Here is a 19,482-nt window from a genome sequence, read left to right on the forward strand (position 1 = left end):
CGAATACGATGGCGACTGGCGTTATTTGCGTACGGCAAAAGGAAAATAAACGAGAGCAACTTCAATGAAAAACTCAAATTGCAGTTAGTCAAAGTTAAATTAGGAATCCGTAGCAACAACACTGAGCACAGCAGAGCACAGTACGGTAGAGAGCGTAACGGGCCACTGGTTGGCACTGACTAGACCTGGCCAACGGTGAAACGTCCGCACTAATCCGTTATGAAAAACTGTTTGCCAGATGATAATTCTCGCACGGATTCTGAAACCCGGCAGCGACCGCACCGAGCGCTACACGCCAAACGCTCGGCCTTTTGGCCACAGTCAAGAAGTTTTTCTATTAACTGTGAATTGGGCTCAAAGCGTGACAGCTCGATTGCAATTGGAGAGCATCGAGAGTTCTATTAATAATTAAAATTAATTAAAAGTGAGATAAATATCAATGTAAAGCAAAGTTCCTGATTGGCATTGGCGAAAGTGAAGAGATCTTTGAATAATTGAATTCAATTTTAATTGAGAAATATAGCACTGAATATCTCTGAATGCGTATATAATGGGTTCTATTTAAACAGAAGTCGTTGAATGGAATTGGAGTAAATTAATTATTTATCATTATAAATAGAAGTTGGTTGTAAGCAAAAATAAAATAAATAAATAAAGAAAAAATATAAGAGCTGAATTAATAATTTAAAATAGATATAAACATATTTTTGATATATTCAATCTAAAAAGAAATTTTTGTTAAAAAAAAAATAAATAAAAAAGCAAATGAAATCAAAAATAATAAAATAAATAAACAAATTAAATAAAATTAAAAAAATAAATAAATAAATCAATTTCAGCTCCAATAATAATTTAATTCATATTTATGCAATTAATTTAGCTTCAACAAAAGTTGTTGAGCGCAATGAATTATTAATAATATAATAATAATATTAATAATAATATGAATAATAATATTAATAATAAATACTAATAATGAAGAGATCCATTAATGTCTTAAAATTGAAATATATGTATGTATATCTATATTATAAATTCAATTTATATATAACCTTTTCATTGAAATCAAAGAAAAACAATTAATTTAAATAGTTTAAATTGAATATAAATATATGTATATACATATACATATATATTTCATAAGAAATTTTAAACATCATTTCCTTTTGCTGCATTATAAAAAGGGTTAAAACATTGACGTTTTACCGCTGCTATTCTTCAAGCTGCTTTTGGCCTTGTCAAAATCAAAATTGAATATTTGGGCCCACAAATGACTCTTTCAGTGATTTTCGAGGAAATTGGCACTTCACTACACTCAAGTTTCCAGGTATTTCAATAATTTGCTTTACAGTTTCACAGAAATTAATGCCTTTTGATTTATATATATATGTACTTGTTCACTCTATATATATACATACATACATACATATATATGTGTATGTGCTTATGCTTGAGTGGAACTTGTATTGCTCGCACTTCAAACGGCACAATTATAAATCATATTAGACCACTTGATACCGAAACTCATTAGGAATTACGACTTCTTAAAAGGGGATTATAAAATTGTTATTAAAATGCTGACTTTTTTTACCTAATTATTTATATAGATATATTTGCTATGCAATTGGCTTTAGCTGCATTTGTAATTGGCCAAGACGTGATTTTCAAAGGCTTTAACATCCGCAGCGAATCGAGTAAATATTTTTGCGCGGTTCAAGGCACAAAAACAACATTTTTTTATTAACAATTTCCGTTTTGGTAGCCAAATGCGCACAACAACAAAAAAAACTGAATACAAAATAATTAAATAAATAAATAAAAAAATTCAACTAATCGAATGGAAATTTCAAGTTCGAGACATGAAAGTATTTGTTATTTGTTATTGCATTACATGAAATCGACATTCTTGGTCGGGGTAGGACAAAACTATTTAATAACAATTGCATTGCGTTGCAGTGCAGTGCAGCGCATTTGGCGTATGGCATTAGCCGGTCATTGGCCAAGAGAGTGTCTTTTGCGCCTTGGCCGTTGTCATGACAACCAATTAATTTTTGATAAGATAATATCAGGCAAGTTTGCTCATAGTATTCAGATGTTTAGGCCCCCGTACACACATTGAGATACGGTTGCTGAAACTGAAACACAGGCGTATAATGCGTTTTCACCAGCACACACACACATACACATGCATAGATAGAGGGAGATACACACGGACACAGTTACAAATAATCAAGTAGAAAACAAAAACGCGTGCACAATCTACATCTACCACATACGAGTTGATACATATATATATATGTGTGTGTGTGTGTGTGTGTGTGTGCTGGGGAATTGAACTAGTGCGGGCGCGAGAGTACTCTAGAGTACAGTTAGTTAGTTTGGCCTGCTTCTGGGCACGTTGCTCACAGCAATTCACCCAAAATGCGAAACCCAACAGCAACGAGGCTTTATCTAACTGACGGCGATCATCAGCGCTCAGCGCTCAGCGCTCAGCGTTCAGCGTTCAGCGTTCATAGTTGATAGTTGATAGCGGGCATGGGGCATGAGTCCAGTCAGTGTCATCGCACACACATACGCACACTGTCTTCTCTCTCTAATCTAATCTCTCTGGCAGAAGGTGCCAGGTCGCGACGCTGCGCTGCGCTGTGTGAGAAGCTTCACGTGGCCGCAGCCACAGAAGAGCAGCAGAAAGGCGACAGTTAGTGTTAGACCCAAAAGGTTTTCTAATCGCATCAATTCAAATTCAATTGATTTCAATTCTGATTGAGTAATTAAGGCGCAACATTGATAAACGCCACGCACAGTTGCCCAACGGCCATTGGCCATTGACACCTGCCTGGCTGGGTGTTGGCATTGGCAGCGCTGCTTCCGCTGCTGCTGCTGCAATTTCGCTTTTGTTTTGTATACATTTTCATGTTTGCTTTTGTTGTTGCTGTTGTTGTTGTAGCTGCTGTTGCTTATTTTGCTTTGATTGATGTTTTGGCGCCATTGCGTGGGCGCTCGTTCGATTGTTATTGTTTGCCGATCGTCGTCGATCGTTCGCATTTTATGCGGCACTCTGGCAACGCCAAGGCATTAGTGTGTGTGTGTGTGTGTTGAATCTGAAAGATCGTCATAGAGTCGCGTGTAACGCAAACCAGATTGTCATGTGAATCTTTTTTATCTCTGAGTGACAACAAAAAATAAAAAATAAAATATATATATATAAAAATTAATAATCAACTGAATGCGCTAGAAAATTCTGGTTGCATGTGTGTGTGTGTGTGTGTGTGTGTGTGTGTGTGCTCTCCTATTGTACACAATAGAAACACAACAATTTATATAAGCATGTTTTGTCAGTTTGTTGTTTTGTTCTCATTAGCTGCTATTTGCATTATTGGAGCGCTTTGGGTCGTTAGCCGTTGGCCATTGCCCGTTGGCCGTTAGCTGTGCTAACTGAGCAGTTAGCCTGACAGCCGCCACATGTTAATGAGCTAGTTTTGCAAAAAACACCTTCGGCAGGTGCAGGCACTGTGCAGCCAAATTGACGAATGAATGAAACACCCCACAGACGACGCACAGCCAGTTAGAGGCAGCTACAGCTACAGCTACAGCATTTTAGCCATATAAACAGATACAGATACACGGATACACGTATACACAGATACAGATACATACATATGGGTATATATGTAGCTGGGAGAATGTTAGACTCGCTATGAGCAACTAGCACAGTTACTGATTGTTGTTGTTGTTGTTGTTGTTGTTGTTATTGGCACACTTAGTTGTGAAGTTTATTTTGAATTTTAACACTTTTCGATACAGCGTATAAATTGTTGTTATATTTTTATTTGGCACTGTTGTTATTGTTGTTGCAGCTGCTGCTGCTGCCGCCGTTGCTGTTGTTGTTGCTATTGTTGTTGTTGTTGTCTTGCTGTATTCTTTTGCTTTTTGGCTCGCTTTGTGGCGCCGAGCTGTTTTTTTCCACACAACACAACACACATCAGTTGCTGCAATCTTTTAGCAACGTTTTTTTTTGTTTTTGTGTGTCACACAGTTGTTGTTGTTGTTGCAGTTGTTGTTGGTAGTGTCATAAGCTTTAATTGCATTCGATTTTGGTTCTCAACTGGTTGGCCCTGGCTAATACGCGCGTTGCAGTCACTTGCACGAATTTTTCTAGCCAAATTTGTGCCGTCACATTAGGCCGCATTGAACGTAGCTACTGCGGCTGCAACTGTTGCTGCTGCTGCTGCTGCTGCGATTGGCGACCAGTTGGCGATGTTATGGCCGACACGCCCGCGTTACACGCCCGCTGCATTGGCCGCAGACTCTCGAACTGAATTTGAATCTCGGTTTGAATGTAAATTTGAATTTGAACGCCTTCACCTTCTGCGTTCGCGATTTGCATAACGAGCGACCTGGGCAAAGCCAGAGGCAGTTGCTTCAAATATATAGGTAACGACGATTACGCTTCGTGTATTATCATATATTCATATAGATAGAGAGGGGCATATATATTTATTATATTATTATTATTATTATTTGTGAAGCCAATCCAATTGCGATTCACACACAGAGAGGCAGCAGCCGCAGTCCATTGGCGAGCTCAACGTCCCGTTACAAAAGCGTTTTACAACCGACACGGCGAACCAATTCAAAGCAACTGACTCCATAAATGGCGAGCAGCTGTTGCGAATGCCAGCTCCGGCGAGGCGAATTCACCCGGCCAGGGCAGCGCCTGAGCTGCGGTGGGGCGAGGGCGAGGGCGAGGCAGCCGATAAACGGCTCTCGCTCTCAGCAGATCGGCCTGAGCGCTGAGCGCGATCAAGTTTCAGTCAAAGCGCACTCACAGTTCACCGCACGCTCTCTCGGACTTGCTCTCCCTCTCGCTCTCTCTCTCTCTCTCACTTCTGACTACAATTGCTACCGTCTGCCGCACCATTGATATGCGAAGCTCAAGCTCTTCAGGCGAGCCGTTAATTGGAGTCTACACAAAACAGCTGCACCTGGATATAACAGAGACCCACACTAGCGCCAGCTGACTTGCCGCAGATCGTATTACTTCTAGCCGTGCGGCCGCCCTTAGCGCTTTTAATGAGGCTCCCCTCACACGTCAGCTGTGTGAGCTGCAGCGACAGCTGAATGCCCTACAGAGCAAGCTTTACATGTGGAGAGCGGAATAGAGACATCAGTGTGAAGCTTTACTGTTAACTTGAGTTTGTTTTAAGCTGTCAACTATATAATCTACATATATGTATATAGTGAGACTAGTTTATAGTATTACTGTAGAATGCGTTTGTAAAGACTCCGCTTATAGCCTCCTTACGGTTATTACGATGAAAATTCTGGTCCATAGACAAAGTTATATGAGCAAATTCATACGTTTAAAGCGTCTTTCGGGTATAACGATCGTATTCTATTGTATATACATTATATATATATACTATACGTATGTATGCAGGACTATATATAAATTAGCTGATCCAGTGTTAAACTAAAAGTATTTAGTTTACTTTCAAATACGTTTCTATACCACAAAGGCAATTATGATAAAGACAGTCAGCTTTATACAGATGCGAATCAGGTCTATATCGGTCTGTAAAATGAACTTAACTTTAGCTTGATTTATACCTAGTGAGAGTCTGGCATTTACATATATAAAATATATATGTAAGTACTAACCTATATTATATAACCTAACCTATATTATTATAAATATACGCCCATACTTTTAACTTTCATAGTTACACTCTATAACTCCTTCATATGCCAGAGCTAATATTTACTTAATTTACTTTTAACAGCAAAAAACTAATATAATAAAATAATGTAAACATTTCCTAAAATATGCATAAAAAAAATTTAAATAAAAAAATAAATTACAATAAAATTGCAATATTCGTTTATACTTTACTTAATTTAATATTCCCTTCCTCATATATTTACTTTAATAAAATGCTCTCTAAAAATTACTTGAAATTCACTTCAGCTGCAGTAATCCTTTTTTCATAGAATATATTTCGCTTGCAATTTGAATTGATTGAAAATCTCTCTGACATATTAATATGGAGCAATTTGAAAGCCATTTTTCATTTTGGTTTCATTTTTGTTATTTTTTTTTACACATTTTTTTTTTATACCCGCTTAGGGCAGAAATCTGTTTTTTTTGCTGTTTTGCGAGCATTTCATGTGTTTGCACTCAGCACACATTGCTCTGTCTAAGCTTGGGCATGGGGCATGGGGCATGGGGGGGATGGACGATGTGTGCTACAGATATAGTAGATTGGTTTTCTATTATAGGAGTACTTACTGCCCGTTCCAGTGGCGCGTCGCACGACGCTGTGCGTAAAGTTGCCGAGAGCTGCCACCGTCACAATGGAGTCCTTTTTGCCAGTGCTGAGCTGCAGGCGGGGATTACAGATAGGACAGATGCAGTTCAATTGGTCAGCTCTGTGTAAATCACAAGCTGTGGCTGTGGCCACGGCTGGCATACTCACCTTCTCGTAGTCGGACTCGTTTTTGGTTTGCAGCGGATTAAGGAGACCCTGGTTGCACATCATGTTGTCCCCGCAGGTGGCGCTGCCCGTGCTGCCGTCGCCGTTCTGATTCTGCAGCGTGACAGCGCCGCAGCTGCAGCGACGCATCCGACTGCGCCGCAGCTTGATGCAGAACAGCAAGCTGCCATCCTTCTCATTGGCATCCAGCGGGGGCAAGGGCGCATTCCCTCCATTGCCGGCTCCTGGCCCCGTCGCCGACGACGAGTTGGGCAATGTACTCGGCGAGCAGCCCATGGCGCTGTCCTGTTTCCTGTGCTGCTACTGCTGCTGCTGCTGCTACTCCTGCTACTTCTGCTACTCCTGCTGCTGCCCTTGTTGCTATGGCTATGCTAATTTGTTGTCGGTTTCGGTTTGGTTTTGGTCGCTGTTTGGTTTGCTTCTTGAGTTTCAATGTAGCTGCCGAGTGCTGTGTGCTGTTGCTGCTCCTCCTGCTGCTGCTTAAGCTGTGGCTTCTACTGCTGGAATTTGTGCTTCTATTTGGCTGTTGCTGTTGTTGTTGTTGCTGTTGTTGTTGTTGTTGTTGTTGTTGATGTTGTGGTTGTCTGCTTGTTGTGGGTAACATAATTGAAACATTTTTTTTGGGTGTGCGCGTCAAGCGGCGATCTATTGATGGGCTGATTGGCCGTCTCTCCGCTTACATCTCAAGCAGCTAGCTAGAAGTGCCACAAATATAAAGAAAATAAACAATATATTAGTGAGAGAGCGAGCCAGAGAGAGATAGTGAATATATAGATATACAATATATATATATATATATACATATATATATAGAGCAGTGTCTCATGCATAGTCAAGTTTTCTTGCGTTTTATTTATTTTTTGGCACTCAATTGTGAGTGCCCCGCCCGAGTTGTTTTGGGCTGATTTGCTATACAATTCGCTGCGGCTGTTTTAAAATAGTAATTCGTTGACCTCCACATTTGCTGGCCAAGTGGTTTTCGCTCCGCTCAGCTCTGTCTGTCTGCACTGAAGCGGCTAAATAGTTGGCCAATTCTGCAATCAGCTGGCACACTCGCTGGCCCGCTGGAGTTTAGACCCTAAAAACCAGTTGAGTGCCAAGCAGCCGGGCTAACAGCTCGACTAGCGCACAACAATTAAGATTAGCTACATGATCATCATAATCATCATCATCATAAATCATCGTCAATTGACTAAAGCAATTCATCAATGGATATTTGTTCGGCCCATATATATAAATACTATATATATGTAATACATACATACATATTTATATATCTTAATAAGCACAGCTATAATTCTGAAATTTAAGTAAGTAAGCTTTCTTGCTGCGCTGATTATCTAGATTGTTCCAGTTATTCTGGTTTGCTTTAAATTACTTTTAAATCAAATATGTTTTTGTTTTTATTTAAAGCAACTGCGAGCTGTAAAACAATTTAATGTTCTTTTATCTCATATTAAATTTCATTCTTAATCAGGTAAAATGCATAAGCCGTAAAATCTTTTAATTTCAGATTTTATGGCTTATGCATTTTTCCCGTAATTAATACAAAACAGTTTTAATACTCTGCCTCCAAAGAGGTAAAAGGTATATTGGCTTCGCTTTTCGTCTCACTTTCAATATAACTATATAATATTCACTGAAGGCCGAGCATGCTGCAGTTGAGGATTCTCCGACGAGAGAGAGAAAGAGTATAGGTAGACCTTGTCGGAGTGCAGAGCAACGGTTATCTTACTTTAGTCAGAATACTTTGTAAATATTTGTTGAATTTATGTTAATTACGCCAAACTGCCAAAGAATTTCAGTGAGCGAGTGAGAAATCGAGTTAACTAGCATAAAAATCAAGATAAACGAGAGAAAAAACTAATTAACAATTTATGTTGAAGGGAAAGTCAAAGTTCTAATTTAATCTTCATAAATAATAAATTGAGCAAGGGATTCAAAAATCAGAATAAAACTAAATTGATCAGCTATGTATAAGCGAAAAAATATATATTTTATATAAATAATTTATTGTACGAAAAATTATATAAATAATAATGAAAATGAATAAAAAAAAAGGAAAAAAAATATACACAACTAAAATGATCAGCTATGTATAAAGGAAAAATATTTTTTATATAAATAAATAATTATAAGAATTTATATAAATATTAATAAATAAACAAATAAATAAATAAATAATAAGTTAAAAAAAATATAATAATTAATTGGTGAATAAAAAAAAGGAAAAATATATACATATATGCATATTGTATTATAAATATTATCATTCTAAAATATCTGAAGAAAGTCTTTAGGATGATGTAAGTAAGTGAGTAAAGCTTGTGGAATCAGACTAATTAGATGAGCATTTAATCTCTCTAGGTTCTTTATATATTATTAATAATTCTTTTCAATATGTTAACAGCAGCTTCAATGTCAGTGTGAGCTATATATACTTGACTTAAATTGAAGTAGAACAAATTGTGATTCAATTTAGTAAGACATACTTCATGCTTGATTCAGCTTGTTAAGCACATTGCTTTAAATGTGCCCAAAGTATTGATAGCTTATCATATCAACCGCAAATTAAATCAAAATCTAAATGCAGTAAATTAACAGAAATTAAGTAATAAATTAAATCTCTAGCAAGGCATGCGATCTACAAAATTTTCCCAAAGAAACTAAATCTCTATGCATGCTTTGCACTACTAATTTGATTTAACAATTAATTAGCTAGAAAAATCTAAATCTAGGCCTAGTTCTAGTCCAATTTACACAATTTATTCAAAATTCTTGCCGAGGTGTTTGCAGGAAATTACGCACAGCAAAATAGATTATGTCGCTCTTGTGTGGCAGCCGATACATAAATAAACATGTCTAATCGATAATATCAATATATGTAGCATCAGATAGCTGCATTGTTATTAGATTAATGAGCAACGGCAGCTGAATGGGTTGAGCGATCGGCTTTCGATGTCTTTACGTTTCTTTTTCTTTTCCATTTCCATTTCGCTTTATTATTTCAATTTGTGCGTTTTTTTCGCCCCATTTGTTTGTTTTCTATTTTGATGAGCTACAACTGCCTTTATCTACGTAGACGAAATACAAGCGCTCGACTATTAACAAGTTAAAACCGAGAGCGCAGGTACAAGGTTCATTTAAATTTTGATTTTGATAGACATGGACAAGTTTCTGAATTGAGAAGAGTATATTCGTTGTTGAACTAAGGAAATTTTTAGATTTATAATACAGGAATATACTCTATCTACTGTAGAATAAGTAATATATATTAATGATCGACTAAGTCGACTGATTAATCATTATTCCCAATAACTATCTGGCGGCAGTTGAACGAAATCTTTAATTTAAATACCTTTACGGTGTTTACCACAATGGAAATTCCTATCGAAAAATGTGCAATACAGTGGAATTTTCGATCCGATTTTAGCTTGAGCCGTCTGTTTTAGTTTTAGCCGAAACAGCAGCAAATTTTCCTAATGTAAATAGTCCGCAATTGGTTTCAACTGTATTTAGATTATGATGTTTATTTTGCGTTGATTTAGTGTGCCCATATGGAAGGTATTAATCACTTTTTAGAGAATCTATTACACTTAAACAAAGGAAACCACACCGAATCAAAGGAAAATAAACAAGCTTGTAATCAGCAGCAATCGAGACATAGTTAAAGTGATTGAGTTAGCTAGAAATATATCAGTACTATATATATATATATATATAGAGAGAGAGAGAGAGAGAGAGAGAGACTTGAGACAGACTAGGGGAAGCTAAAAGTTCTTGAATAAATATCTTTTATATACAAGAATTCAAGCAAGGTTTCTTCAAATCAACTAAATCTTGAATCTGGTTGATCCATTATATGAAATGATATAACATCATTTTTATTTTCTTACTATTTCATTTCATATATAGTATTATTATAATAATAATTATATATAATATATATAGCACAACTTTCAATATTTGTTAGGGTATTCAAAGTTCGGCCTCGCTTTACCCTCTTCCCATTTATGACATGTATTGTATTTAGGAAAACAAGTCAATTGAACGTTGACGATATAAGATCCGTATGTTTACTCCCGTGCGCTATAAAATCGATCAGCCCAGTGTATCGAACGGTAGACAGGCTTTATTGTTATTGGCCGAGTATTGTGATACTGATAAGTATGTATAGTAAGTGGCTAGAGTTTCATTGACGGGCGTTCGTAAAAAATTATGTGGCCAGCGAGACAATTAAAAAATTGCCAAAGTTGTCAACGGTTATAAATTCATAAAAGCCCAATATTGGCAATGATTATTAAAGTCAAGGCAAGGACTGGCAGTGGGATTGGCAGTGCCGAGCGCCTTCACGGTACGTGATTGACCTGCACAAGCATATTAATACGTAATGCAACCAGAAGCCGAACAGATATATGGGAGGCTAATGCTCGCCCAAGGGTCGCAGCTCCAAAGCTTAATTTCATAACTGAAGTTTCAAGCCCGAAAAAAAAAGTTTGCACTAAACGGACGGCCACCGGACAGGACTGGGAAATATGAATAATATGAGAGAGGCGAGTGGGGAGTGGGAAGTGCCTCGATGACCCTTTTGGAGACACGTATGGACGTGTGAGCATGAATGCGAATGGAACAGTTGATGCGGCGACTGAGGGACTCGGCATGGACAGCTTTAGTTTATGTTGTTGTTGTTGCTGCTGTTGTTGTTTATGGTTTTGTTTAATGGCTTTGTGGGTCTTTGGCTCTGTGACGTCGCCAGAGCTGGCCGGAGCGGCTTTATCACTGGCGACACCGAAATAGAAATGGCATATGCCTCATCGACAGCGACAGCGACAGCGGCGAAACCAATTTTAAATATTTAGATAAAACTTGAACGAAAGCGAAAGAACCAAATCAACTGATATGGGCCCAAAAACACTTTAGATTAGCGAGGCGGCCCCAACGTCGACCTATTTCAAATTTTTTCGAAATATTCGGTACAGTGCCTCGTGTTGCTGTTCGCACTAAAGTTTGGAAACGTGTCGGCCTCGAGGAAATTCTCAGTGCTGCTGTGGGTGGGTGGGTTTTTGTATCTTTGAGTGGAAATGCGAGATGTTGTTGCCATGGCAGCAACTGCTGCTGCTGCTGCTGCTGCTGCTGCTGCTGCTGCTGTTGTTGCTTCATATCCTGCACTTGATTGGAAGCAGGCAATGCACGACATTGATTGACTCGCCAAAGGGATATAAACAGTCTATCTGTGCCATTTAAGGCCACTTGTTGACGTCGCCAGGCCGCACTCCAGCTCTGCCCTCTCACTGACTCTCTCTCTCTCTCTCTCTCTCTGTATCTCTTTCTAGCTGTCTGTTTGTGTTTGCCAGCTCGGATTGTTGGCCAAAAACAAAGGCGTCACAACAAGACACAAACTAGACAGCCAGCATCAACGCCAGCAACGCCAGCAGCAGGAGCAGCAGCAGCAGCAGCGCCAGTCTCAGGCACGTCGAGACAATGGCCAGTCAATTCCAATGCTACTAGATCGAGCAGCCACATATACTATATACATACATATATGCTATAAAATATGTGAATATATGTATGTATATGCTCTGCTCTTGTCCCAGTCTATTTGCTGCTTTAAACAAAATTATTTTTAGCAACGGCAAAACTATTAAAAGAAAATTAATGATTTTTGCTTTGCGCTTTCCAGCTGCATGGTGTGTGTGTGTGTGCCAATGTAACAGTGTATGTGTGTGTGTGTGTGCCTTCAAGTGGCAACAAGGACATGCGCCTGGCGCTATGCAACTTAAAACTAATCACATCAAGCAGCCTCAGCAGCAGCAGCTACAAAATTCTATTAACGCCAAAGTCTTCGCCTTCGCCTTCGCCTCTGCCCTGGCCAAACAGTAGGCGTGGCTGGCATGGTGGCTGCTGCAATGCCAAGCGTTAGCATCTTGACAGTCACGATGCCACCAAGGTGGGCCTGCGGAATGCTTTTTGCACGCCATTAGTATGCAGGTGGTAGTTGGTATTTGTATAATAGCATCATCAGGTGCGAGAGTGTGCGAGTGTGTGTGTGTGTGTGTGTGTGTGTGGCATGTGCGTGAGTGTGTGTACATCAGGTATGGCGAGCCGCAGCCAGGCATTGCCATGTAGAGCAACAGGGGGCCATATCCATAGCCATATTCGAGCCAACTTGGCAGCCGAGCGGCAAAGCTGACAAAGAAATAGCAAAAAGCAACAGCAGCAACAACAACAACAGCAACAACAACAGCAACAGCAACAACAGCAACAGCAACCGCATCAAAATCGAAATCAAAACGCACAATTTTGTATCTAATAGTTTTTGCAAACTGATGTTTTGCAGCTGCTGTTGCACTCGTCTTGTTTACATACACATGTATCTACAGATAGTTGACTAATGTGTGCGTGTGTGTGTGTGTGCAATTTTTTTTGAAAAGTATCTGTGTGCGCACACATTGTAGCAAAAATAAATATTTTAATCGCGCGATTTATATGCTCTCACCGAAATAGATAATTTCGATTTTAAGGTTTACGATTACGGTTACTTCTACGGCTACGGCTATGGCTACGGCTGGGTCTATATCTATATGTGATTTATTAATTACGGCTTTGGCAACGAGCTAAAAATACAGTATATACAATATTTATATATATATGAATATATGAATATATATGTAAATATTTCTATATATGCCTGTAAGCCAGCTTGTCTCTGGAGTTCAATGCATGTGTTTCATATAAATTTATACAAAAAAATATATATATATATACATACAATGTATATTGTACATAGTATATATACATATTATCGATATTTATATCTTGTGAGAAAAGTGCATTAAAACACACGATAATGAGCGTTTAATTCGATGCTTATCATTATTATTGAGCCCGGCCAATTGGATGGCATTATAATAAGCAGTCCGGCTAATCAACTTGTATTTGTAATAAATGAATTCTTGTGCTCAATAAATTTCAATTTAATATGAATAGAAAGTGAATCATATTTCCAATTTTGTGCATGTGTGCGTGTGTGTGTTTGTGTTCCTTTTATGCCTGTGACGGCTAAAGCGCGATAAAATATTTGATTAATCAATCTTTGGCTTATAAACAAAATGATGTTTGTTTAGTTTAAATATATATATATATATTTTTTTTTTTTGTATTCTTCTGGTTGTTTATGTAGACTCCAATCGGATTACATAATTGTGTTTATAAATTCAACACTCTACATACTGTGAATTGCAAGTTTATAAATAGAAACTGTGAGCCGGGCAAAAGTTTTCAGTAACTCTATCTAAATTTAGAGCTATATAACTCCCACTCATTTGATATTCTTTTGGCTCGGGTTAAATGTGAATTTTACATCGTTTTGCAGCTTTGATATCAGCGGCGTTTGCATTAGACTTCACCTGACGTGTGACAAGCAATAAAACGGAATTTGTGCCATAAAAAGAAACATCATATGATTCCGCTAAAGTTGAGTAAAAAAAGCCAAAAAAAAAAAATAATAAAAACAATGCCCAATTGCTGTATCTATGTATATCTATCTATACATAAACTTGCCTATTGGTTTATCAAATTTGAATTAATTGTAGCGTAAAGCTCTTGATTTGCCTGCCAAGAGTCTGGCAAATTGATCTTCAGATGCGTGTAATTACAAATACTAAGTGAATTTTAATTAATATGGTTATTTTTGGGTTAATTGCTGCGTGGGCTGTGCGGCCACAGTGTACGGCCTTCAGAGCCCATCGAGAATATCGTACATTCACTCATTCATTCATTCATGCATTCATTCACTCATTCATTCACTCGTTCTTCGCTCGTGCGTCACAGCAAACATATTTACATCGCCCTTGGGCTGAGACAAATGGTGGAGCCCCAAAAAACTAATCGCTGACAAGCGAAATGCTGCCCCATTTGATAATGGGGCTGTAAGTAGATAGATTTATATATATATATGTATATGTATATATGTTCATAATTGTGTGCCATATATTGGCTGAAAGAGTTTTCGAGCGCGAGCGAGACAGAGACTAGAGTGAGCTAGTCTGGAATTTGCATTTCAACTAAACCGATCTAAACAGCTTGATAAAGGCGAAAAAGTGTCGTCCATTGAGCGCAAACATCTCGAAAGTGGCTTACAATACGAGCACAATAAATCGCGATTCGTGAATGCCCTGCACTTAGGCCAGGCCATGTGCATGCCTATAATAATAAAGCTGACTTCCCCTACATTATATAGATGTACACATATATATATATATATATATATATATATATATATATATATGTATATATGCTGTATATAGCAGAGACAAGTAGGTACTATGCCTATTACTATATCTAGCTCTGCTCAATGGGCGGCCTGCTTAGCATGCACACGGCAACGCCAATGATCATCATGATAGTGATGACGATGATGATGATGAGGGGTCGCTTGCATAACTGTGATTACAAAATGCCCGTTCGCAATATGCAGTGCCCACTGTAACTGGCTGAAAGGCGAAATCAGTATGCAATGGCACGGCTCAGTTTTATTTGCTGTAAACAATAACTACGCCATGCCAATTTCAATTTTAATAAACAGTTAAAATTGAGAATCAATTAAGTAAAACTCTCAAAACAAATAACAAAAGAAACAAAAACAGGCAAATAAATAACACACAAAAATAAAAAAAAATAAAAATTAAATAAGTATATATAGCGGGAGCCGTTAGGTGCCTGGCGCTGATTGCGGACTGCGCGTATCGCTTAGATAGTAAAAATCAAACGAGCTGAAGGCAAAATAAGACAAAAAAATCAAAAAACCAAAAAACAACAACTAAAATAAAATAGACATTAGATAATCACTGAAATGGGTCAGTACGACGATATTTGTATATAGAGAGAGTTACGTTCAGGAATAAATTTGTTTAAAATACAAAAACCCAAGCGAAACGCAGCGCAACGCAACGCAACGCAAATTGCAAGCTGATTGTGGCTTGTTTATAAGTACAGAGCAGAGTCGATATTTTTGCATTGTTTATGACAAGTATGGCTATGGCTATATAGGTCTATAGATATAGACAGCTGTATGCGAGTGTGAGTGTGCGTGTGTGTGTATATCTATGGGTGCAAATAGCTAACTGGCTGAGAGACAAGAGACAGCTTTAAGCGTCTTTTAATGGGCTGCTGCTGCTGCTGCGACTCAGACCAAGCCGTTGCGGCAGTTGACAGATAAATATATATATACCTATATATACATATATACTTCTATATATACATATAATGTTGGAAATGTGCGCGACGCCCGTCGCATGAAAATCGTCTACACCCACCGAATATGCTTTTGATTTTAATTTTAATGTTTATTTCGTTTTCGTTGTCATTTAATTTATTTTATTTTTTTTTTTTTTAATATTTTGCATGTTGTTTTTGCTCGCTCTTTAATATTTTTTGCCTTATTTTTTTGGAGGGCATTTTTCGTATATTGAGCGACAATGAGACAGCGACAAATTCAAGGCAAGTTGTATGTACTAGTTATATATATACACACACACGTATGTGTGCGTGCGTGTAAATGCCACAGCATATTTATGAAGATACAAAATAAAAACAATAAACTAAAGTATAGTATGTACATATACAATCATACATTATCTGTTGACGTACCAAAAATTAGTCGTTAAAGTTGTTGCTGCTTGCTGCCCGCGGCTCGGTATATATTTTTATTATTATTATTTTCTTTTTTTTTTATTATTTTAATATTTATATCAGACTCTAGATATAAATTAAACAAATACACATGAACAATGGGCACACACATAGAGAACACGGCGCACATGCATGCATGCGTATGCGTAGATACAGATTTATGTATGCATGTGTGTATGCGTGTGTGTGTGAGCGTATGTGTGTGTGTGCGTGCGTGTATGTATGCATAGCTACTCGAATACTTCTTCGCGGAATATCATCACAACAATAACAAAACATTTTGCTGCTGCTGCTGCTGCTGCTGCCTCTTTCTTCACAAATTAGAATTTATTTTAATACACGGAGGTCACGTTCATAGCACGGAGGCAGCGGCGCCAGCAGCGCTGCTTGTTGTTTCTGTTTCTATTGTTGTTGTTGTTGTTGTTGTTGACGCACAAGTATTGAAATTGTGTTGTGTGTTTGTGAGTGTGTGTGCTTGTGCTGTGCACAAAGCTGCATAACTAAATTAAGTGCATTAAGAATAATAACAGCATCAGGCGAAGTAACAAATAACAACAACAACAACTGGAATAACAACAAATAAAAACACAAATAAGAGCAGCAGCAGCAGCAGCGGCTACTGAAGTGCAAGCACAACTTGCGCTGTGACGTCACAAAATGCGCCCAACGATAACACACACACACTCACAAACCATGTATTTCTGAGGTATACAATTGGCTCACATTATGGTTGCCTAATTTACAAACGCACGCACTCACACACACTCAAACAGATTTTAAAATACACACACACACACGCATAATAATAATAAATGCATACTCGTATTTTTGGTTACAACTGCGTTAGTTTTCTTTTATTCTCTTCTCGCATTTGAATGGAAAGAATATTTACTCTTGCGCTGCGGCGACGGCTACCGGCGAGTTGTGACTGCGAGTTGGAGATCTCGATCCACAGCCACACGGACCGACGCTACGCGACAACCACGACGACTACGACGACGACGACAGCGACGGCAACTGCGACGGTAACGGCAACGGCAACGGCAACGACGACGACGATTGCCTGTCAAAGCAAAACGTCAAACTGATTTCGCTCAGAGCTGCAAAGCGCGGCGCACCGCGTTACGATATGAGAACAACACAAAACAATACGAAAATAATAAAAGAAAAGAAAAATACTGAAACAATCTGCGGGATACAAATGCGAGGCGAACGCACAGCCCGAGAAGTACGAGTACGAGTGCGAGTGCGAGTAAGAGTATTAGTATTAGTATTAGTATTTGTGTATGACTGTGAGTATGACAACGAGCGCGAGCATTAACATGAGCATGAGTGTGAGAATATCGGTATATGTATATGAACTTGGCAACGCCAATCGTCAGCGCCAGCTGAGAGCGAGAGAAGTAAAGAAATCAAAGCAATGCTCAAGAAACTCATAGAACAAAGCGAGAGAGCGCACAAAAAGTGGGAGAGTAGACACACAGATGTACAGACATACATATGTATGAATGGGAGCGCAAGGTGAACTGTTGTAGCTGGCGTTGAGCGCGTGAGTAACATTTAAAGGTGATCGTGCGTGAGAGGCAGATGTGACGTGACATGACCGCGCTCAGCATTAACAAAGAGAGAGAGAACGAGAGAGAGAGTGAGCGTAGCGAGAGCAAAGCTCGGTCAAGCACGTGACACGTGATTCGCCTTTGAGCTGTTAAGAAACGATCGCAGCGACAGTGGCACAAGCGAAATTGAAATTGAATTCGATATGGAACTGGAAATGGAAATGAAATGTGTTTCGCTTAAGCTCCGGTCTTGCCTCTGCTTTGGCAGCTTAGCCGCGTCTGCCCTGCCTGTGCAGCGCTTAACGAGCTTTTGTTCTTTGGCAACTGTAATTGCGTTTGCTTTCGCTTTGGGCACGAGCGAACGCTTTATCAGCTGGACGGACGGCCGGGCAGCAGCCTTCCATAGGTATCAATTAATTAGTTAGCTAGTTATTTAGTCTGGGGCTGCATGCAAACAAATCACGGCACCGCCTCTCATCCGGCTCCAAAGACCCACTTTCAGCCCCCAATGCACATACTTATGGCTATTGTATTTGAATTTATGGCACGCCATGCACTAAAATATGTATTATTATTACCTGCTGATGCTGCTGTTGCTGCTGTTGCTGTTGCTGCTGCTGCTGTTGCTGTTGTTGCTGCTGTCGTTGCTGTTGCTGAATTTCCACAGAACTATTGCGATTGCAATTTCGTAGCTAATTAAATGATGCACTCACTCACAGAAACTGTTGCAGCTGCAGCTGCGGCCAGTGTGCGCTGCACTTTGGTTCGTGGCGTTGAATAAATCACGAGAATTCGGCGATAAAATAAATAGAAATCAACGCGTGCTCAATTTGAATAGCCAAATGTTTTCCAATTAGATGCGAGCTAGCGATTCAGTAACTAATTCCGGGCAGATAGCCACGATATGGGCCAGGCCAAGCCAGTGATTCGGTCACGAAGTGAGTCAAATGGACACTAGCAATGGAATGAATTTCGTTTTTACATTAACTTTTTAATCATTTTTGTTATTTTACTTCACTTTTTTTTTGTTGTATTTGTATTTGTATTTGTGTGTGTGTGTGCGTTTGTTTGTGTGTTCCAACAAAGCGTTGCGTTTCTGTATCTGTATCTACATATATATCTACAACGGACGCGTGATTGCGCTGCGCGCTCTGTGCTTCGTGTATCTATCAATTCTGCCAAAACTGAACTAAAACTCTCAAGTGTGCAAAAATCCTACATAAGTGAAGTATCGGCGGCCGTGGCACCCGAACGCGGGGCTATGTTGAGCAGCTGAAGCTGTAGCTGTAGCTGTAGCTATAGCCGTAGCTGAGCAAATGTTGGTATTGACGACTGCGGCCACGAGTGCCGCCACGAGCGCTCTGGCACACACACACACTCAGATTGAGATACACACACGCACAAATACAAACAACAACAAGCAAACATTTGGCTTGTTGCATGCCTGCGAGCTTCACAATGTTGCGATACAAAAAGCTTTCAAGCTTCGCCAGCTAAGGGTTGGTTTAACAGCAGCGACAGCGCAGACTGAAACTGCAAGTGGAAATCGAGTTTGTTATTTTCAGCGCACACACACACACACACAGACACAGGCATACCATATGTGTGTATGTACTAGCGGTACTTGCGCCAGCTGCCTGCCATGCAGCCGCCATAAGTGTGCTACAGTTTAGACGGGCGCAAGCGCCGCACAAAATGTTGACAAGGAAATGTTGCCGACGCCAGCAGCAGCAACAAGTTGC

Source organism: Drosophila navojoa, chromosome 5 (genome assembly GCF_054131105.1).
Source record: "Drosophila navojoa isolate 15081-1374.11 chromosome 5, UAZ_NAV_1.0, whole genome shotgun sequence".
NCBI classification, from domain to species: domain Eukaryota; kingdom Metazoa; phylum Arthropoda; class Insecta; order Diptera; family Drosophilidae; genus Drosophila; species Drosophila navojoa.